The sequence below is a fragment of the Carlito syrichta genome, unplaced genomic scaffold, assembly GCF_000164805.1.
Source record: "Carlito syrichta isolate Samal-C Ts95f unplaced genomic scaffold, Tarsius_syrichta-2.0.1 Scaffold74859, whole genome shotgun sequence".
Classification (NCBI taxonomy): domain Eukaryota; kingdom Metazoa; phylum Chordata; class Mammalia; order Primates; family Tarsiidae; genus Carlito; species Carlito syrichta.
This window is the reverse complement of record NW_007018955.1, coordinates 391,608-415,641: the sequence shown is the minus strand read 5'-3', so window position 1 is coordinate 415,641 and position 24,034 is coordinate 391,608. Positions and strand designations below refer to the sequence as shown.

Genomic DNA, 24,034 nt, shown 5'->3' with positions numbered 1-24,034 from the left:
TCCCACTCAAGAATTCTCCAGATGCATGGGAGCAGACCAGAGGATTGATGATGCCCTTTCCAGAAGTTGCTCCTGGAGCTGAGCATGGGGACATGAGGGTATCTGCATAATCATACATTGGCAGCCCTCACAGAGAGGAACATAGAGTTGTATATGATGAATCCACAACATGCTAACACATGTCATGTAACAAATGCACTCATGGAGATGGTATGTGGCTCTTGGGGTGGGTGTAGCAGGCACTGTCCTAGCTTCGAGGCCACACAGCCGACCTGCGACCTGCAGCCTCTGACTGGCTGCATGACTCCCCTGGGTCATCTGGGCTGTTTCTCTACTTGCACTGTGGATAACGCATGCTTATTTGAGCTCTTGGTACATTCAGAGCATCTTGCTTGAGCCTCTGTGAAGTGTATGTCCACACCTCCTGCACAGTGTGGAAACGGCTCTTAAGCCTTTATGTGATCACATGCTGGGTGGCAGCAGGAGGTCAGACACTGCACAATTTTATTCTGGCTACACATTCCACATATATACATATTTTTTTATAGGGTCATTTGCTACCCACTAAAAATATTAAAATGCTCTACATACATAGTTACATACTTAACTGCATATCTGTAAATCAGGTGCCTACATACACTCTCAGATAGACCATGTGAAAGGCTGCATTTTTCATTTGGTTGCTGTAACCCTTTTTGTAAATTGTCTAGCCAAATATATGCTAAGTTTTGCTCTACAGACTCAATGTGGATGCTTCTCACACATCTTTTAATAGTTGATTAGATTTTTATCATTTTATTATTCTTAACCTTTGTATCTCAATCTTTGCTTATAAAGGCAATATCTGTATATTACAAAATATTCAAATATCATAGAAATAGCGAATGTTGAATGTTCTCAAAGACTTGTTCACGACTTGGAGTTACTTTATTTTGTACCCACACACACATCTGCATGGCCCTGCTACCCACAGTCTCCACCTTCCTCCTTGACCATTGGATGCTCCCCCAATTCAGGTGCTATAAGGCCCTCTCCGTGGAGGTCTTAGTCACAGGGAGCCTCAGCCTTTGAAACTTTTTACTTTTTTCTACACTTACGTCGCAGGTGATGTCAGTCACAGCATTAAAGCTATTTATCCTTATGCCTCCCAAATACAACCAACAACCCTAACCTTCTCCTAAGCCATTGACCCAGTTGCCCATCAACTCTGCTTAGCCGTCTAATTGGCATGTCAACACTAGTTTATCCAAACAGAACTTTTCAGCTCCACCTCCTCACATGACCTCCACTTATGCCAGGTCCTCCTCCCTCAGCAAATGGTCCTCCATTCACACAGACATCAGGCATAAACCTCGTGGTCACCCTCATTTCTCCATCTGACACACCCACATCCAATCAATCCATGGATCCTGCTGGCTTTCCCTTCAAAATGCATACCAAATCTGACCACACTTCTGCTTCTCCACGACTCTGATCCCATGCAAGCCACTGTTGTCACCCAGTAAGACTACTACCATACCCAGAAATGGGTCTCACTGTCTCCATTTGCTCATTTTCAGAATATTATTTACACAATGGTCCTAAGGAATCCTTAAAAACATACATCAGAATAGGTCATTTCCTTGCTCAAGATCTTACAATAATTCACCATAATAAAGAGAAAATTCAAAGTTATTATCATGGCCCATAAAAAGCTTAACATTTTGTCCCTGGACACCCCTCAGTTCTCACCTTCCATCTCTCACTCTACATGGTCATGCTCTGAAGACTTCTTTGCATTCCTGGAACCCCCAGGGTGCCATGTCAGGTTCCTTGGCATGCATCTGTCTCTCCTAACTTTCCAGTCTGCTTCCTCACTCTAGTCAACTCTATTTCAATCAGCTCCTCAGAGATCCTTCCCACACTGTGTCACCTGGCCATGCTCTACTCTTTCTCATAGCACGACTTAATCTGCCACAACTTTGCCTGCTGTGCGTTGCCTATCTCCTAACTAGAATTCCCTTTCCACAAAGGCAGAGTTGTTGGGAGCACTGTTTCCTGTCACCTCAGGGTCTGTGGCAGTGGAACACACTGTGGAAGTTGGGATCACACCATACATGCTGATGTGCAGTGTTCACACTCCATGTCATGTAATGTAATACAAACCCACATGTATTTATTCTTTTCAACAATTGCAATAGTCCCTTGTATGGTCATGTGGCTTCATAATTAGACCATCTCTATATTAATGGGCTTTTGAAAGTTTCCAGTTGTTTAGGAGAGTCTTTGTAGAGGAAAGTCCTAGAAGTCAAACTGCTAGTGAAAGGGCAGGAATCTGTTTAATCTCAATAGCAATTTCCAAACTGCCATTTAGAAGCTTTGTAGCAATTTACGCTCCTACGAACATCCATACAGATGTCCCCATTTTCTGACCTGAAACTCTGTGACTTTGTCTTCCCCTTCATGGTCTCTGTTTTGTCCACTTGACTTGTCACTCTAGAACATGTACACTCATGAAGGCAGGGACTTCATTATGGCCGTTCTAAATGCCATTTCCTTTAGTGTTGTATTTATTCATTTAAATACCATGCCTTGTTCTTAGAAGGGTGTTCATTTATGAAGTCACTGTGGTGGAGCACTCTTCCATTCAGGCTCACACATTGACCAGATCCCACCTCAGTAATGGGGCGAGCCCCATGGGCATGTCACCAAACTACTGAGCCATGTAGAATTACAAGTGCTTATCCACAGCAGCATGAGATAGTACATCCGGTGGAGCACCAGTTCCTACTGAAAATCATGAGGGTCACAGCTAGAGAACTCAGAGAGAACTTAATACCTAGATGGTAAGGTAATGCTGAAAACTGGAGGAGAAACCGTTAAGAGGTTCAGCAGCATGGAGGTTAGAGTGTTAGTTCACTCTGTTTTTCATCTGCCAGGCCATCAATCCACCCATTGATGCATCCATCCACCCATTATCCATCTATCCATCCATCCATCCACCTACCCACCCACACACCCACCCATACACACACTCACCCACATACCCACCCACCTAGTCACCCATCCATTCATTCATCTACCAGTTCACTCATTCATCCATCCATCCATCTACCCCCATCCATCCATCTACTCATTCATTCACCCATCCACCCATCTACCCATCCATCCACCCATTCATTAATCCTCTCCTCTGTCCATCCATCCAATCCATCCATCCATCCATCCATCCATCCATCCATCCAACAAACATTTATTGAACACCTACTGTGCATTATGCACTGCTCTATATTCTGGAGACATGTCAATGAACGACACATTTCCTGCTATCAAGAGCTTACATTCTAGTGTGTGTATATACAAGAAAGGTAATGAACAAACAAAGAAATAAAGATATGATCTAACTGGTAAAAAGTGGTATGGAAAAAATTAGGCAGGACGAAAGGGAGAGAATAAAGGGGTAGAGCAGCAGTGGTTTTATGTACAGGGATGGAGTCTCAGTAAGCAGGGTCTAGGGGAGTGACGACCCAGTCACCAGGGAAGAGGAAGGCAGAACATGAGGGGTCCTGGGGCAGAAGGTGCCAATGATGGTGGTCAGGAAAGGCACACAGGAGGGGTCCTGGGCTTCCTCTCCTGTCTTTCATGTCCATGTTGACTCTGCTGAGAGGCGAGAGACTGTGTAACCAGCAGTCTTGGGGCTTTGTGTGTAGCTGGCAGTCCAGATGGCATGGAGTATAGACCATTACCTGATTTCTCTTGAATTTTCTAACACAGGTTTCACAAAGGTGATTGCTCATTACATATTTATTCACTGAAGGAAAATACAAGCTTTAGAAGTGAATAATCCTTATTAATCTGTTTGTGTTTTTAATAGGGATATTCTTAACAAAAAAGTTACATACACAGTGTTCCAAAATTCTTAGAGTAGTTTTAAGCTTTAACCACTTCCAAAGTATAAATGTTAGCATGCTCTAAAAAAAATTTTTTGGAGAAGTTAGTTACTGAACTTTCTTTTATACTTACCTAATTTTGTGAGTCTGAATAATACATTTTTAATTTTTTTTTTTGTTTTAGTCCTGGTTGAAGATGACAGATGAGCTGATTCCCAGCTGTTGAATTATTCATATTAACAAATATTTATGAAAAGGGCTTTGACAGCCTAAGTCTATCAAAAAAGAAGCTGAATAAACAGTTCCAGTTTTTAACTTGTTTTATTTAAATTCATAAGGGCTCTAGAAGTAATTCAAAATGTGAGGATTGGAAGAAACCTTGTTTTAGAGATGTAGAAACTGAAAATTTGTTGAAATATAATTCATGCAACAAATGTGTTCAGCACTTACTCTGGGCCCGGTCTTTTCTAGATCTTGGTGATACAGCAAGGAGCATAACAGACAAAACCCCACCCTGGTAGCACTTACATACTAGTGGGTGCAATGGCTACTCAACATCATGCTAGCTGGTAGCAAAAGATGAATTAGCAACTTGACTTCCTGGGCAACCCTCTCAGGTCCCCCTCCCACTCTGGGAGCTTTTCTGTCCTTTCAATAAATCCTGCTTTCTCAACTTAAAAAAAAAAACTGCATCCTAAATGTCAGTCGTGCAATCATTCCATTACACAACAGCTTAGGAAAACACAAGGTACGGACTTATTTATTTTGCAAAGAGAACAATTATTTAGCTATTATCTTGTATACACTTGCATATGGGTTTAACAAGTTCATTTGTAAAACTTTGCTAAAAAGCACATATCTATACAGGCACACATGTATATAATCATCTGCATATATATTACTACATATACTGAATTACAACATAAATATGCATACACATATGCAATATTTTAATATTAATATAATGCATTAAATATATAAAATATACCACCATTGTTAGTAATTATTATGAATTGAAGAATTAACCTTATCAAGACTTAAAATTTACTATAAATTATGACATGAAACCTTTGATTTTAAAATGCTGTCCCAAGTATTCCACAAAGGATGAAAATATTAGAAAATGAGTGCATTTTAATATTCTCTAGTCACAAACACATGAAAAATTAGTAAAATCTATAATGTCTGGAGACAACATTTAGCCATGTCCTAGGAGAACAAAATTCTGCTCAGAGTGCTCGAAAAGGTGTCACCTTTACATAGAAACTCGTTTTCTCTTGCATATTTACAGACATATGTTTTATCTGGAAACATCCACTGACTTATTAACTCACTCTGTAAATATTCATTAAACACCAAGAACCTATGCTATAATAGGCATTGTTCTAGGTATTAGAGATACAACAGTAATAAGACAGGATAGGGTATATGAGAGAGACCTCCCAAAATGGAATTATATTTTGGAGGGGTGGTTTCTTGTAGTAAAGGCTTCTTCCATCAGGTAGGTGTTCCAGGAACCCATTGGCATCAGTGTACCAGCCAGCATTGTTGTGAGAGATTGAATTTGGCTTCAGTACCTTTGGCTGCACGGAATTTTTTTTGGGGGGAAGGGGAGATTCTTCCAATGCATTTGCCCATTTCATGACAGGTGGTTTATGAGTGCACCTGCCCACACTGTGTTGAGTGTTCAGCAGTGTTTGATCGAAAAACATAATGACCGCTGTGCCCCACCCTCCCTATTCATCTGATCTCGTCCTAAGCAACTTTTTTTATTGTTTGCAACTTGGTTGAAAAAAATTCTCAAAGGGAAACATTCTGCTGATGTGGAAGAGGTGAAACGAACAAACAAAAACCCAAACAAACAAAAAACGGCAGAAGTACTAAGAAAGCATCAAAACTGATGAGTTCAAAAACTGTTTTGAGCAGTGGAAAAGCATCTCGATAGGTATATTCCATCAAACAGAGAGTACTTTGAAGGACACTGAAGTTTAAACATGTGAGAATAAATACACAATCTTTTATATATAAATTTCGTTTTTTGGAGGGACCCCCCCCTTGTGCAATAAACATAAACATATGAGTTGGGACCTTGAGGAACAAGTCAGAACTAGAGATAGATAGATAGAAAGATAAATAAACAAGCTATATTGACATTCAGGTACAATGAAAATCTGTGGTGCTATATGTAGTAACTTAAGGAGGAAATAGAGATTAAAAGGGTAAATGGAAGGAAGCCTGAAACATTCCCGTAATTAGAGGCTCAGAAGAAAAGCAAGACTGTGGAGGAGGCTGAAAATCAGGACCTTTCACAGAAGAGAGAAAATAGGTAGGAACTCAGAAGAAGAAAGTGTCTTAAGAAGTAATTAATAATAATAATAATAATAATAATAATGTGTTTGCTACTTGGAATTTTAGTAAGATAAAGACACAGACGTGGCCATAGTGCTTGGTTTCCCAGAGATAAGTGACTTGGAGAGGAGTAAGTCCATGCAGTGGTGGGGTTGGGGTCAGGTGCCCAAATGGCAAAGCCTACAGGGAGAGAGAAAATGGATAAGTGGAGGTGGCTCTTTGGGCTGTTCTGAAAAACTTAACTGTGACTGACATGAAGTATTCAGAGTCTTACAGTACTAGGGGAGGCTGTCCATTTCAGGACGTGTGACCATAGAGCTCTTTTCTGTGAGGACGGGAATGACCAAACGGCCAGGGGAAAGCATGCCATTCTTAGGTCTACTAGGCTATTAGTGCTGGCTGGAGAGGTGGATAAAGATAGATCACATCAGATCAATTATCTCCCAGTCAAAGTGATCTCTGATGCCAAAATGACTAGCCAATCTCACCCATAATTGGAAAGATCAGCAAAAGAATATCACTGATTAAACAATTTGAGTCCAAAAGGCAAATGCAATACATGCCAATTAATTCAAAAAGGACAGAATCAGTGGAACCTTTTGGTTACTCTGAAGATGGCAACTGGGATCAGTGACAGCACTTTTTTATGCATATTGTGACAAGATTAAATTTTTATTTTATTTTTTAACTAATTAATTACTTCAGAGACAAGGTCTTGCTTTGTCCCCTAGGCTGGAGTGCAATGGTATGATCATGGCTCACCACAGCCTCAAACTCCTGGGCTCGACGGATCCTCCTGCCTCAGACTCCTGAGCAGCTGGAGGCATTAGAGTGAGCCACAGATCTGGCTAACATTCAGTTTTTTCTTTTCTTCTGTACAAAGTTGTGGTTAATGCAATATACTTTGTTTATTTCTTCCTTTATTTACTCATCTGACAAAGGATTTTCCGAGTGCTCTGTGCCCTGTTCTTGTCTACACAGGTGTAAAAAGGAGTCAAGCCCTGATGGCAACCCTCTCATGCTCAGAAGTAGAGACAGATGATACAAGGTCAAGTGCAATGCAGTGCCAGGGCTAGGTAGGGACTTACTTTTACACGTATTCAACTCTGTAGTTACTGCATCATGAATTTGATGATACGGAGGAGGAACAGAACAGCTGAGACAGGAAGTGAGTCTGCAGCTGGCAATGTTGCAGGGAGCCTGGTCTCTGAAAAGTCCCATGATAGGAAATGCAAAGCTCCTGCTCCTGTCCATTTTAGCTTCTGGAGACAATTCTGGGATTTAGGATCATTTCCAAGCTACACTGCCTAGAAGTGGGCCAGTGATGGTATCTGGTGTTCAAGCTAAATATCACCTATGTTGTAGACTCTGACAGCACCAGGCCTCCTGGGAGATTAAGATTGGTACCCAGGGGACGTAAGGAGAGAATTAACTCTGTGTGGATGGAGGAGCATAGAGGGTAGCTCTGCAGGTGCACTTAGCCCAGGAGAGCAGTGTACCCACGGGTCCCGAGATGAGAAAGAGCGTGGCCTCTTGAGAGGAAGTTTCCAGAATGGCCGAGGTGTAGACAGTGAGGCTTAGGAAGTCCTGAGGACCTTGTATATAAGACTCTTGGGGCCAAAGACATATGTCATTGGGTGGACGTTATATTAGTATTAGTGTCATTCTTAACGGTCTCACAGTCTAGGTCTTCCCAATACCCATCTTGCCCATATAGCACTGTGTATCTACATTATATTCTGCATGAAAGAGCAATATGGTCATAGACCTCCAGCAACCATCCTTTAAAAGAGTGTGTCCTGCATTTCTCTGCTAGTGTCAGATGCTTTCACTGCAGTGGTAACCACACAGAAAGAAGTTTGTATTAGTCCGCCCTAATAGCATCACAGTTTTCTTTAGTATTTAAATAAGCAAAAGTGTTCCTTTTGTGCTTTGCCAAGGTTTTTGAATATATTTCATCCTAAGTCAGCTAAGTACAACTTGAGAAAATCTCGCAGGTTAGAAGGTTATTTTTAGAACCTTGCATGTGGGTTCCCCAACTTCTAGAGTTTCCTCATTTTCTCTCACTCATTCTCTGGTTAATCCACCAACCAGAAACTCTGCCATTTTCCTTCTGTCTTCCCATTTCCCAAAGAGATTTATAATGAAAAATATAGTGGAGTAGTACCATTCAGAGTATTTTTGTGAGATAGATGAATATTCCTTTGGTGACATTCCCCTTCAGGAGAACACTTAAGGTCTTTCCAGTGAACCTGCCCCTACTTCCACTCCCACAAACCTAGAGAGAGAAAACACGTTCCTTTCCTGCCATGTACTTGGAATTCTCTATAGATACCACCTGAGAAAAGGGATTCATGTTTGGGCACTAATGTTTATTTTTGTTTTCAGGTCTTCTGAAATAGCTATTCTTCCTAAGAAACCTGGCATTGTTACGAACAATACAGAGCCTTGCCTGCTGGATCTTCCTAGATCACTCAGGCACATTCATCTTGTCAGCAAGATGTTGGCTGAGGCAACTTGGATTTTCCCTTTGCCCAAATGGTGAAAATGTAGGTAACAGCAAGTTGAAGTTTTATCTGTTTTAAGTAATCTGCATAGTAAACTTATGCCTGCCAAAAAAAAATACTAAAAACAAAGTTAATAGTCACTGAAACACACCACCCATGCTTCACTGAGTTTTGAGCAAAGTTGAAGCCAGAGAAGGGGAGGGGAAGGATTCCAACACTGAACTCCTCACACCTATAAACCCAGCACCAATTGTAATCTATTGTTACAGAACAAGATTGCAAAGTATTCTGCACAGAGCAGTTTTCCAAGTAGAATGAGGCAGATCCATCCTTCGTTCCATCCTTCCTTCCTTCCTTCCTCTTTCTCTCTCTCTCTTTCTTCCCAATCTTATTCTCTCTTTTTTTTGAGTTGGAGTCTCACGTTTATTGCCTAGGCTGACTGCAGTGCCATGCTCATGGCCACCGCAGCCTCTGGCTGCTGGGCTCAGACAATCCTTCTACCTCAGTCTTAAGTAGTTGGAACTGCAGAGGTACAGAGGCACACCACGACACACGGATGGTTTTGTAATCTATTGTAGAAATGAAGTCTCACCAAGTTGCTCAGGCTGGTCTTGAATGCCCGGGTTCAGGCAATCTTCTTACCTAGGTCTCCCAAAGTGCTGTGATTACAGGCTGAGCTACCGCGCCCAGCATCTTTTTTCTTTTTCCTTCCTTTGCCCTTCCTTTCTTCTCTTTCTTTCCTTCTTTTTCTTTTTCTTCCTTCCTTCATTTCTTTCTCCTTCCTTCCTTTTTCTTCTTTCTTTCTCTTTCCTCCCGTCTGTTTCTTTCTTTCCTTCTCCTCCCTTCCCTCCTTTCTTCAAAGTAAACACACACATTTAGTTATTATACTTGTCAGTTGGATAATATATCTTATTTTTTTATTTTCTTTATTTTATTTTCAGAGGGTATGCATGCAGGTTTGTTACATGATATATTGAATGATGGTGATATTTGGGATTCTATTAAGCCCATCATTCAAATGGTGAACATGGTGCCCCATGGATCGCTTTTAATCCTTGCCCCCTCCCACCCTTCCTGCTTGAAGAGTCCCCAGTGTCTGTTGTTCCATCTTTATGTCTGAGTACACGTTCTTTCTGCGCCTCCCATTTAACTCAAATGCTACTTAGAAGGCAGTACAATCAAGTCAAATTTCACAAATGACTCAAACCCAAAGTCCACTCTCACCTCCTCCTCATTATTGGAACTTCCCCTGAAGAGAACAGAACACATCCTTTCCTGATCAGCTCTCAGTGGCAAGGGGACACGATCCCCTGCATCTCAGCATGGGGCACTTGCTGGAGCTGGCAGATCTGGGCCCTGAAAGGAAGAGTCACCATGACAACCCCAGACGGAACTGCCCACTTGGACTGTCATGTGAGATGTGAGTGTGGTAAGCCACTGTGTGTGCAAGTGTCTTGGTAAAGCAGCCAACTGCATCACACCGCAGACAGCATTCCAAACAAAAACAATGTGGAGTTTTAACAACTAAAACATGGTTTTGCAAGGAGTGCTCTCAGCTTTCAATCAAGTCAAACATCACATTAGATAGAAAGCTGTGTCAAATGGGTCCTTTCTTAGGTCCGTGTTTGGAAGAGTAGGGCTCCTCTTCTAACAATAGGCGTGTAAGAGGTGTTTTCTTCCCTGGGAAGTCTCTGAAAACGCAGGGTTGGGGGGAGAGTCTAGCAACAGACTCTGTTCACTGAGTGTCCATACTGAGTAAGGCACCTGGCGACCATGGTGTCCTGCCCTGATGGTTTGACCTTCTGGAGGGAGCACACATCTAGAGGTACTTAGTTACTGCACAGCAGTGGCTGGACTGCACATGATGTGGCGAATGGAGATTAGTGGCACCATAAGCATAGAGTAAAATGTTTTCTTTCTCTCTCTCTCTTTTTTTTTCTTTGTGAGTCTCACTCTGCCACCCAGGCTGGAGTGCAGTGGCATGCTGCCGGCCACCGTAGCATTGACCTGCTGGGCTCAGGCAATCCTTCCGCCTTAGCCTTCCAAGCGGCTGAAACTACAGGCGTACATCACCATGCCCAGCTAATCTTTTGATTTGTTATAGAGATGAGGTCTCGCCAAGTTGCCCAGTCTAGTCTCGAACCCGTGGACTCAGGCAATCATCTCACCTTGGCCTTCCAAAGTGCTAGGATTATAGGCATGAGCCACTATGTCTGGCCTTAGTGTTTTCCATATTCCATAACACAAGCAGGCTCTCTGTGCTTCTCAGTACATTCCTGGAACTAAGCAGGGTGGATTTCACCGAGGTCTGATTTAGATTACCAGCTGTGTATGAGAGGTTCTTTAGAGAGATCCGCTGGGCAACTGGAAGAGATGGTGGTGGTTCTGGAGAGAACTCACAGCATGAGGATAGGGTTCCAGCAGGGACATCCCCCAAGGGAGCTACATTGACACTCAAAGCCACAGCAAGGGAGTGACTAGGGATCACGGGTGACTTCTTACTTGGGGACTTCGCGTGACTTGAGCCAACAGTAGAGCAGGAATTATAGGTTCTCTGAGGGCTGCAGCCTTCCCCATCATGGCAAGAGGCTGGCAGGAACAGAGGCAGTTGGGTGAGGCAGGACAGGGAGGACACTTGAATAGCCTCCACGGCCAGCCCTGAAGGTGGGAATAAACGTCCACATGAAAGTAAACGCCCTCCGCCCACCCCGCCCCTGGCTGTCTGGCTGTGAGCACACCTTGTCCTCAGCACTGGCCACAGTTTTCTGGCAGATGAATGGACACAGAGGCTTGACTATGAAAGAAGACTTCACCAAGATCAAATCACAAGGTGAGTTAAGGAGGCAATACAGAAGTTAATAAGCACATATGACACTCAAGATGCCATGACAAGACTTCTTCAGTTGGCCCTAAGCCCATGCCTCAGCCGCTCCTTCTGCATTACAGGGTCCTTTTCTGCTCTACTTGGCCTCATCTCTTCACATAGTCTTCCCCCTCATGGACCAAGATGTGGCCAAGAGTGTGTGCCCACCCAGAACCCACACTCTCTTCAGAACCAGCTCTAGATCCCTGGGGTCTTAAATTTTCATTCTCAAATGACCTCAAATCCACACCCAGGGCCATCCTCGGTGTCTCTCTGGGTTCATCCTTGTGAGGATGGACAGCAACATTAGTGAGCATGCCCTGAAGCCCATGTGGTATGGACAGAGTCTGGACACATAGCAAGGTTCCTCCAGGTGTAGGGCGGGGCTCAGTGGGGAGATGGGTCAGGGAGGCATGGAACCTGAACAGTCTGTGAACCCCAAACTGGACCACGACCACCTCTGTCACAGATGACTGTCTTGTCAAGGCAAGAGACCTTTTGTACAGGGTTTTGTTTGCTTGGGCCTTAACTTCTAAATGACATAGAGTATGGGCTTCCATTCACTGTCCCAGGCCTCCCAGAGGCCTAGACCTCATCGAACAAAACTGCCTCGCTCCATAACCAATGAATTTTTCTGCCTGAGCATTTGAAGGAGTTATTACCCTTAGGCTCCATCTGCTGGGTACTTTTGTTCTGAGTTTTGGTCAGACTGAAAAACATGTGGCAGATTCTGACGATAAAAACCCAGGAAAACCTTATAGGAGTAGCAGAATCCAATTCTCTTCCATGGGGGTTTCCCCAATCAGTTCAGAAAACTCAGGGCCTTAAGGTAGAGGGGCAGGTATCAAAGCTGCAGTTCTCCTGGGGGTGGGCATACCTGGAGACTCACTCTGGAGAACAACCCCTACATGCAGAGACCATGAGCCCCACAGGCCTGATGGAACATTCCTCACAGAGACCAGGCAGGCTGGCGGCGGGGCAGGGGAGAGGGTCAGTGCAGCAGAACTTCACAGACAAAACCAGGAGGTGCTCACATACTGAAATGGTTAGTCTACCATCCTCACATGATTGTGTGAATACTTCTCTATGTATTTTTCATAGACTGTGAAAGCATCATTTATTAAGATTTTATTTAAGCAGAGAATCTGAAGAAAACTGTGGTCCTGGGGTCAGTCCTTTCAAAACTATAAATTGGCAATCATATAGTCTTTTAAAAATTAACACCAGGATTATCAGGAGAAAGAGAAAGTAAATTCAACACACTTGTAACTCTCTTCTGTTTGTTTATTAAAATCAAGAGGTAAGAAGGACAGTTATTCAGAGTGATGTTTACCATTGCTAATTAATTAAATAAAAAAAAAAACAGCTTCTTTTTTTTTGTTGGCGTCTCACTCTGTTACCCAGACTGGAGTGCAGTGGCCGCTCCCGGCCACTGCAGCCTCAACCTGCTGGGCGCCGGTGATCCTTCTGCTTCAGCCTTCCAAGGAGCTGGAATTACAGGTGTGTGCTACCACGCCTGGCTAATTTTTTGATTTATTGTAGAGATGAGGTCTTGCCAAGTTGCCCAGGCGGGTCTCGAAAGCTTCTATTTTACTAATAGAACACTTCGAATTTTTTTTTTTTTTTTGAGTTGTGGTCTCACTCTGTCAGTCAGGCTGGAGTGCACAATCATGGCTCTCCACAGCCTTGACCTCCTGGGCTCAGGCGATACACCTGCCTTAATCTCCTGAGAAGCTGGAACTACAGGTGTCCACCACCATGTCCAACTAATTAAAAAAAAAAATTTTGTAGAGGGGAGGCCAAGGCAGGAGAATTGCTTGCTTGAGCCTGGGGTTCAAGATTGGCCTAACACTCAGAATTTTATTGGCAGAAAATTCAGTAGGGTAAAGCTCACAAACATGTCCACCAGCAGCCTCCTAGAAGGAAGATAGCAACATGTCTAGGCTACAAAACATTCCAGCTCACTGCCCTGCTTGATCTAACTGCCTCTAGAAACCGGCATATGGCCACAAGACTGTGTCATTATAAAGAGGAGCATTCACCTGTGAAAAGTAAGAAATACTCAAGGTGGCTACATGCTTCCAAATTATTATCATCTGAAAATACTTATCTCATGTGTGTATCATATGGAGGCTTATTTGTATTTATGATTACATGCGGGTGGTACACATCAGTCCACCAGTGCAATTTCTACCACCAACATTCCAAGTATAGAAAAATGGGGATTAAAACTAAAAAGTGTAGTAGTATCTATTTACTGAGTGATTTATGGTTTAAAAGGAGGCAAAGGGTGTCCAGATTATTTAACAGGTATAGAAGGAGTGATGTTAGTGAATTTAGGGATATTCTGCAGAACCTAAGAAAAGAGAGGAGAATAAATTAAATGAGAGACAGACAGAGGGAATGGGGGTTGGGGAAGAAAGTCAGAAACAGCACACTTTTTGAGGCTAAAAAATCCAGAGAGGGTGGCCATCCACACAGTGTGACTCTGACCAGCTGGTCCTTTCAAAGCCAAATGCTCTGATAAGTCTATTTCAGGCTGCACCGAGATTGTCCCTGTATGGAAGTATGACACGGGGACAACAGGCCGATGAATAAACCGTGCCAACTTGAGGCCTGGCCACGTAGGCTTTGGTGGCATTTTGGGGTGGGTTGTGTGCCACAGAGGAAGAGTGATTCCTGGGAGAACATGACATACGCATAACAGGATTAATTTGAGCCTGTGAGATTTGGAAAACTACTGGCTGGTTACTTCTCCTGGACTGTGATTAGAATGAATGTTAAGTAACAAAACAAAGTAGCCTATCAGAAGACCAAAAGATAACCCTTAGGAAATGAACAAAAAATTTAAAGTTTGGTGGTGAAAATGAGCACAACAGAATATTAAAAGTATTAGGCCTTTAATTTTCATCGTGTTACTCATCTTTTGAGAATTAGGTGAAAAATAACTTGAAATAGGCAATACAATAGAAAGTATATCGATGAAGAGAAACTTTGGTGGATTCAGGTTTACTAGTCTTCAGAACTGTATCACCCACCTCCAAGGAAACTGACTAGTTCATTTCAAGTGCAGGATTTAGTGATTCTATGGAAGAACAAGGAACACGCCTAAGCAGACATCTAAGAAGAGACTGAAATGTCAGCAAAATGAGAGAGGAATAGTGCGTGTATTACTAACTCTCGTGTGATGTTCTCAGCATAGCTGGTTATTCCCTTCTTCTTTCCAGATTCTGCTCTCAGGGCTTGGCCTAACAACTTTACTGTAAATGATGTCTTGATGGTTGGAGGAGTAGGGGATGCCCTCAGTGCTAATTAGCGAAATGTGTGGTTCTGGTTTGGTGACATGTCAACAAGCGGGCACCAACGAGTGTGGCTAAGACCGTGGGGTTGACAACTTCTCCTGAGGAGGAAACACTACTTTATAAGCTAAAAACAAGCCTGAAAGAGGTTAATCTATAAGGATATTCAGTACTTTACTTAATGTATTTTGAGGTTTACACGATATTAAAGCAGAACTAAAAATAAACATTGATCTGAAAACCCTGAAATGCAAATGATAATTGGGTTAAACAGTTCCATTTTAGAATAGAACAGATCTGAAACTTAGCACAGGGACTTTGAAATAAGTGCTTGACTCTGACTCTGCCTAAAGGCTCCAAGGCATGGTGGGACAACATTCTTAGCTGGCAGAAATCAGAGCCTGACTCCTCCCACTCTTAAATCTCTGACTTTTACGATGATAAAACGCCAATTTCCACCTTGTTTAAAGAAGAACGTGTTATTATGAAAGCAGTAGACTGTGTCCTTTATTCCAGGACTATTTGTTTCACAGAGAACACACACTGTCACACTCCACTTGTTCGAAATTTCACAAACCAAGTCTAACCTCCAGGACTTCAGACTTTCTCTACCTCAGTGACTTGTTACATAGCAGGTGGTGCAGCCTGGCCATGGTGGCAGATGATGTCCCAACAATGGGACAATGTCCCAACTTGGTCACTGTGGATTAGACATAGTCCAGAGAAGTCACTCTTAGCTCTGTTCTTCTCAGAGACAGGAAGATTCTGTTTGCAAATCTGTTTCTGAAGCCTGCTGCTTGAAATTGCCCTAAAGAAGTACAGAAGGAAGAAAAGCAGTGCCTCTTCCTGGTCCCCTCAGTTCTTTGTAAGTTGACTTCAGCTATTTATTTTCCAACAAAATATACGTTCATAAATTTTGGAAAGAAAATAAGCAGTCAAGTTCCAAATCAATCTGGGAAAAAAGATTATTTTCATGGACTTAAAAGTTTCACCTACCATTTGCTAAGTTAAACACAAGATAACTTTAAAAAAAGAGATGGAACCCTGCCAGATACAGGTAAACAGAATGATCTCAGGAGTACACCAGACAATTTGGATAGGAAATCAGGTTAATTTTGTAAAAGTGAGATACCATGGGAACACATGCCGCAGGTTTCAACTGTGGAATGAGATGCTGTAGCCTTTATATTTTCTCTAAGGATATCACATAGTAATATTGAGATGGAAAGTCGTTGTCACCAACACACACTTCTGGCTGTGTGGTCTGCTCTGACCTGGAATTTCACACTGGCGTCAGAACCACAAAGCTCAGAATCCTGGCCCAGAAGTTTTAGCTCCTGTCAGAACAGCTGAGTTAGGACTGCCATCTTCAACCAAACACTCCACACCCTGACTGCTGTGGGCCCAAGAAATCCACACGGCTTCCTGGATAGACTGCAAGTCCAAGTGTAGTAACTGTGCTCATAAAGAATTCCACCTGTAATCCCAGCATTTTGGGAGGCTGAGGCAAGTGGATTGCCTGTGCCCGTAGGCTTGAGACCAGCCTGGGCAACTTGGTGAGACCTCATCTTTACAATAAATACAAAAATTTAGCTGGCCGTCATAGTGCACGTCTGGCTACTTGGAAGGCTGAGGTGGAAGGATTGTCAGAACCCAGCAGGTTGATTCAAAAAAGAAAAATGAATTCCACCATTGGAAAAATGTTTTCAACTGGTTGATGATGAAACCAAAGATGTGAGAGGTCAAATGATTTCCCAAAACCACAGACAGGAAATGGCAGAATCAGAACTCAGGCACAGGAATTCTAGCTCCAAATTCCTCAAGGATTTGTCCTTTATGAGGCACTCATCAGGTGGATGAGTGCTAAGGCTCATCCATTTACACCCAATTTGCTGGGTTCTGCCAGTGCTTCAGGATGTGACCTCCACAGAATATACCTCTCTCCTCCTAATTCTGGTCTTTGACTCTTGACTCCTGACTCCTTCCAGCTTTCTGGTGTCCTTAGGAGAGAATTCAGTCGACCTTTGAGAGCACCTGTATTACACTTCAAACACATGTGCAGATGCACATGGAACCGTGTAATTCACGTGTAGGTAAAGGTCCAAATCTTCATTAAGGTGTCATAACAGTGCTCTATGGAATGGAATAGCAGGCTGAGCATTGGTGTTACATGTCTAGGCATGTGCAGAAATCATGTCTCTCCAGGAGGATACTCTTATTTTAACATTTTAATTAAAGTTCACCAAAATAATAAGCCATAAACCTTTTCTAAGACACATATGTTGACTCACAAGCGCTTGTAATTAACCCTAGAATAGCATATGAATGGAGAAATTACAGGGAGGTGAAATCTCAATTAAACACATTTGTGTAACAACCACCCATATCAGATCCTTTGGACCACTGCATGTGCGCACACACACAAAGATACACAGAGGCACACATAAAGACACACACACACAGATAAACACACAGAGACACATAGGGACACAGAGACACACCTACAGACACGCAGACACAAAGACATACAAACACAAAGACACACATACACACATACAGGCACATACATGGACACACAGAGGCACACACACACACATACAAACAAACACACACACACATACACAGAGACATACATACAGAGATATATACGTACAGAGACACAGATGCAGAGACCAGACACACAGAGACACGCATACACACACACAGACAAACACACAGAAACACATAGGGACACAGAGATACACATACAGACACACAGATACAAAGACATACAGACACACATACACACATACAGACACATACACGGACACACAGAGGCACACATACACATGAAAACACTCATACAGATACACAGGGATGTACATACAGAGACATACACACACAGAGACATAGATGCAGAGACCAGACACATAGAGACACACACACAGACACATACACAGACACACAGAGAAACACATGCATATATACACAAAGACATATATGTACTGACACACAGAGACATATATACAGAGACACACAGACAGACACACAGAGATATACATACAGAGACACACAGACACATAGACACAGACACACAAATTCAAAGACACACATACAGATACACACAGATACACAAACACACAGAGACATACATACAGAGACATACTCAGACACACACACATAGAGACACACATAGACAGACACATGAGACACACATATAGACACAAAGACACGAAGACACACACACACACACACACACACACACACACACACACACACACACACACAGAAAAGAAAGAGAAGAGGAACAACAGCCTTCACTGGTATAAGCACCTTAAATGCTTTTGCCCAAAGTTGGCAAACACGATTTTAAAATTTCAAGTTTTTCATATAAAAAGTTTCATCTTTTTAGGAAAAAGCCCATTTCTGCTCCTATCCATGTGCCCTTCTTTCTCAGGAAGACAGATTCCCCCACTCCCCTCATGATTCCATCCTTATCCACACCAGAGCTCTCCTTCCTCTGCACTAGGAGTAGCTCCCTCTCTGCCCCCCACCTGCCAGCCTCTCACCCCGTGACACCCTCCCTCCTTTTCTCCACCTCATTCTAACTGTACTCTCAACATGTCTTTTTCAACAAACTGCTTGTAAACATGTACAGTCTGCCTGCCACATACTATGTGTTTTCTTACACATGTGCAGAAATACCCACCTTCATCTCCCAAGTATCTACTGAGCACACAAGTGGTTTTGTTATAGACAGTGTAGATTCACAATGAAAAGAACTTATGACCAGGCAGGGAGAAACACATATGAGTGACTCTATTTCAGTAGGTTCAGAGGTATAAAATATATCCAAGTAAGGGTTAGGGCGTGGACGAAGGCTGTACCTCTGCTGGGTGGGTTAAAGAACTTCCCACGGAGGAGAGACTTGAAATCTGGGCTGGGGGCAGTGGCCCCACAGGCCCCTTCATGCAGTTAATCTGACAGCGATGCCTCCAATGCAGTTACCTACTATGCCTTGACATACCAGCCATTTGGAGTCTTTCTTCTCTGTCTTGCTTAAATTGCACTTCCAAAGTTCACAACAAAACAACTGACTTTTCCTTAGGGAAAATTCTGTTTGAATCTCTGGCAACAAGATCCTCTGTACAGGAGGACAGCAGCAATGCTCACTGTCCTACTGGGAATCTTGAGAGGCAGTGAGAAAGTGTGACTCAGAAAGGGGCGACTAAGGCCATATACTGTCATGGCTTCCTTCATCACTTAGTGGACTCTTCTTTCCTCTGCTCCTTCACAGAGGTTCCTGTCAAGAATTTATCTTTGAGGCAGAAGATCTACAGTCTCCTTTGAGAATCTCCTTAAATCTATGTTGTTATCATCTTTATGTATATCTCTCTCTCCTATGGCAGTGTCTCTAAGCCCAATCAATTTCATGACTTCCAGATGTTAAGTTCTGGTAGAATTCTGGCCACTTCCACCTAGAAATCCTGCCAGCACTGTAGTGTTGACAACTGTGGGTTCTCTGCTGTGTCAACTTGGCTATGCTACATTTCCCAGTTAATCCGAGGTTTCAACCAAACACAAATCTGGGTGTTGCTGTGAAGATACTTTGTAGATGAGATTACAGTCCATAATCAGTTGACTTTACTAAGGAAGATTGCTTCAGATAATCTGGGTGGTCCTGATTCAATCAGTTGAAAGCCCATAATAGCAGAGTTGAAGCTTCTGTGATGAAGGAAAGAATCCTCCTCAGACTGCAGCTTCAGCCACCCCCCTGAGGTCTCCCTTCCCTCCCCTCGTGACCCTACCTGGGGTCAGATGTGCCTGGCCCACACCCACCATCATATAAGCCAGTTCCTGGTGATACATCTCTTCATACCCATATCCTACAGATTCTGCTTGTCTGGTTGACATGACAGTCACTCTTACTGTCTCATTTCCTCTACCTATTCCTCCTTTACTTGAATTGGTCTCCCCATGTTGGATTATTACCACATCAGTTAGCTTGGTACCACCATGGCAGATTGTCACAGAGATGGTATGTGGGGCTCCTGTTTTCCTGCAGTCTGGTGTGCTGTTGTCTGTGCTCCCTCTTTGATTCCCACCAACTTTGCCACATTTACTGCTTCTTCTTCCCAATACCAACCTTCTGCTCCAACCCAGCTGGTTACATCTTGCTTCTTCTGCAAGAGCTGATACTTCTGCCTCCAAACCTCTGCTCTCAAAGTCTTACTCACTTTGGGGTGTCCCTTCTGGCTATTCCCTACCGATGCTTAAGACCACCTTAAAGCATCTCTTTTTACAACCTAGTCTGACCAGCATAAACTGTGGTGATACTGCTCTCTCAACTCCTATATTGATTATTTCCTGATAAATAAATTTGCAATTGGCTATGAACTACTGTGTGAAGACACTTATATCATTGTGATAAACTCCTGATAGAATCTCTCCTGTCTATGAAACTTGCCATCTGAGTTCACAGTATATCCATCTCTCTCTCTCTGTTCACCTGTCCAAGCATTTTGTGGAGAATGCTGTTCAGCGCATGTTTACTGAGTTGGTGATTGAATCTGTGTCTAAAACCTAGAGCATTAACTGTGTATCTTGATAGAGGTCCAAACTGGTTCTTATTAATTGGCTCATCAGCTAAAAAAAAAAAAAAAAAAAAAATCCCAGACAACAGTGATTCTGTACTGTTGGGCTTATGCCAAGTTTACAGTGTGAGGGAGAAAAAAATGTGTTACATAGGTAGAAAAATAATTTCTTGCTGCCTAGAAACAACCAACACAGACAAGAGGCAGGAGGACACTTCTCTTAGCTAAGTACAGGGATGGCAACCAACCAAACAGAGGTCAAGATTCCTTTTAAGACAAATGACTGAAACTAAATGGGGAATTATGGGCCAGAAATATATAAATTACAGATGTATCACAGCCATCCCAAATATTCTTGTGCCTTTATTCCAGGGACATACCCTGCTTCTGAAGTTAAATACTCAATGAAACTAAAATTAGTAATTAATTTTACATAAGCATTGCTCAGAATGTAAAATAAAAGTTTAAACAAAACACAAGCAATATACAGAAGCCTCTTCTTGGAAGATTTATAAAAATCCTCCACTTGCAAAAGGGTCCTCCACTAGATTTTGGATTAGGTTCCTTTTAGAAAGAAGCAGAAAAGAAGCTACCGATAAATACGATGTTCCACACAGATTACATGTCTAGTCTTTGGAGAACAGCACTGTTTTGAACACTTATGTGCAAGATTGTTCTTTCACAACAACAGTTCTCAGGACAGCTCTGGAATAAACTCCAGCAATGACAATAGCACACTTTCCACTTAAGCTAGACTGTGACATCAGCACATAAGTAAGAAAATGAACTGGAAAAACTACCAGGCCATACTCTTCCCTATAGATCGCCTGAAAGCACAAAATAATCTATTTTTGAAATTTCATTAAATTCTTAGCATATATGTTTCTTTTTGATGTAAAAATTTACATTTCCCTGGTCCTTGACCCAACACAACAAATTGAAAGACAAAATTTTTGGCGCCTAAACATAACATGTCATTTATAATTTCAAAATGCAAAGTAAACATGCTTCTGAGTTTCCAAAAGAAATGCTCCTATAAAAAGTATTTGCATGCAATTCTACATAATAGTGTTATTTGTGTGTAATACAGCTGACAGCATTTTTAATAGAAATAAAGTTGCTTTAAAGAAAAACATGGGCAACCCCGTCGGGTCCCCTCCCACTGTGGGAGCTTTTCTGTCCTCTTAATAAATCCCACTTAAAAAAAAAGAAAAAAGAAAAACACAGCTTTGTGATACCATGAAGATGTAGGGTTTGGGGCTAATGAGTTTAAGGATAACTTCGAATCCAGCTTTAAAATCCTGTAAGTCTAGCTTTAAAGTTAATCATACTTGGCTATTTAAATGTTCTAAATAAATCCACAGTTGCACATCCTCCTATGAGTACTTTATTCGCTGCATAATAATTTTACATTTCTTCATGTTCACTTAATTATTGGTAATCTCAAGTTCAACACCACCTTTGTTCGAAAACTGTTACACATCACTGAATGTTTTAGGCATATACAGAAATTTGGCTTTTGGTTCTGGATTTACGTTAAGTTATAAATTAACAAACTCCTCTAAGAACTTAGTAAACTCATACACAGAACACAGACTTACCTTGTGTATCTGGAAAAAAAAATAAGAATCAGCACTAAATTGTTCTTAGGGGAGCACAACACCAAGGAAGCTCTGACCCGGTTTTAACAACTTGTGCTGCCTCTGGCTGGTCGCCCATCTGGGCTCTCTGTGGAGGCTTTTTCTAGTTCTCTTTCTCCTCCTCTCCCTCCCCTTCTCCCTTCTCCTCTCACTCCCTGTCTCCCTCTCTGCCCCCCCTTCTTCCCCCCTCTCCTTCTCACTCCTGCCTCTCCCTCCTCCCCTCCCTCCTTCTCACATTCAAACACAGGATAATTGAATTGCTTCTTTCAGGAGTATTGCTTCCCCATGGCATATTTACAAGACCACAAGTGCAAGATCACTGAGCAAATCTGCCATGTGTCATCTTATAAATCCCAAATCTGCTAAACAGCCACAATTTGAAAACTGCCACATAGTCACAAAATCTTAAACTATATGGCAAAGGCATTTAAATCGATCAAAGTGAAAGCATGTGGCATACTTGATTAAATAACACATAGCTTCGCTAATTAACTGAGAAATATCACAGAAGAGAGGCTGGAGTTAGTGCGGGACTCCAGGACAAAGTGTTGAAAGGGTTTTACATGGGGGAGAGGAGGTTTCCCATGACTACTTGGCCCTGCCCTTGCAACTTTAGTAATACATGCCTAGTGCCGTTAGCCGTCAAATGATAAGCTTCAAAACGCACTTCCTGGACACTCACAGGCTGCAGCCATCAGCACTCCACCCCTGGCAGGAGACATGCTGGAGCACTGGGCATGACATGCACTTATGTGAGCTATTTCCACAGTAGGCCTACGCCCAGCGGCTACTCTCCTGGTGACTCCTGGAGACAGGTCAAGGCCACTGTTGAGTTTCTCAACCATGAGGCCCGAGGCTTAGAGGGGGAAGTGGTGACCACTAAGGGCAAAGCTTCGCCAGCAACAACAAACCCGAAGGAGAGCCAAGTCCAAGGCCTGCCTCCTCCAACACCTGTGGGTACTCCCATTCTCTTCTTGATTCCATACAAAGTGACAGGCCCTGACCACAGCAGCACTGCCCTCTGTGCCTCCTCACCCACTGTATCACTGAGAAACTCAGGGGTTCAGCCCTGCGTGTCTGTCTGTCCTCCTCTCCCTTGAGGCTGGGCCAGCAGCACAGGGAAAAGCAGTCAGCAATCCACCTGCTGTATAACCCAGACCATCCTGCCAGAGGCCTGTCCTGGCATCACATGGGTAGTGTTTCACTGTCACCCTCAAAACTGAACCTGACACAGTGGAACAGATCCACTGCCCTTGGTGGCTGAGGCAGCTGCATGTGGTAGGGTCTCCTTTACTTGCTCTCTGTGGAGTGAGGTGTTCACAGAGCCAGGCTTCTTGCCTGTGTGTCAAGATGCAATTATACCTTGGTCACAGAGGAACATCCTCCAAGGACACACTTTCCTGTCACAGTGACCAAAGGGGCACTGAGCTATGACAGTATGACAGTTGGCTACAGGTATGCAAAACCACACAGAAGACATGGTTGTTGTGTCGGTGATAGCAGGGCAGAACAGGGGAGCTGGAATTAAACTGTGCCAAAAGGGCAGAAAGAGGGGTGGCCTGCCACCAACCTCTATGGCAGGAGGAAAGGTCATGCAGAATCCTATAGAGAGGTCTGGTGTGACTTGAGAGGAGTTTCTCAGCTCCCCAGTCAACCCTGGACCTGTTTGCTGATGTCGGAAATGCCTGTGTTCAGACAAACTGTGTTCATTACATGGTTTGAAATAAAATGCAAACCCATGGTTGCAGAAATGACACCCACGTGAGCCTCAGCACAAGCTGCCCATCGGGTGTTGTCCACTTTCTCAGTGTCTTGAGTAGTACTCAATGAAGAGCATTTAAGACGTCACTGCCAGTGACAGAGTGTGCACTCCAGAGCCCCCTGAAGGGTAGCTGATGACTTGGGTCTTTACACTCCGGCTCTCAGTATTTCTC

At 42.9% G+C, this 24,034-nt stretch overlaps 1 protein-coding gene across 34 annotated transcripts in view; it reads right to left on the bottom strand.

Moving 5' to 3' along the window:
- The window catches only part of RIMS1 (regulating synaptic membrane exocytosis 1), a 192,377-nt gene that overhangs the window by 16,437 nt on the left and 151,906 nt on the right, over positions 1 to 24,034 (bottom strand). The window contains exon 1 of one of the 34 annotated variants that reach the window (XM_021710016.1): positions 22,062 to 22,171. The exons of the other annotated variants lie outside the window; for them this stretch is intronic. The gene's annotated coding sequence lies outside the window, so the exon portion shown is untranslated. Of the gene's footprint in view, positions 1 to 22,061; positions 22,172 to 24,034 lie in introns of those variants that run through there. 34 annotated transcript variants of the gene reach the window in all.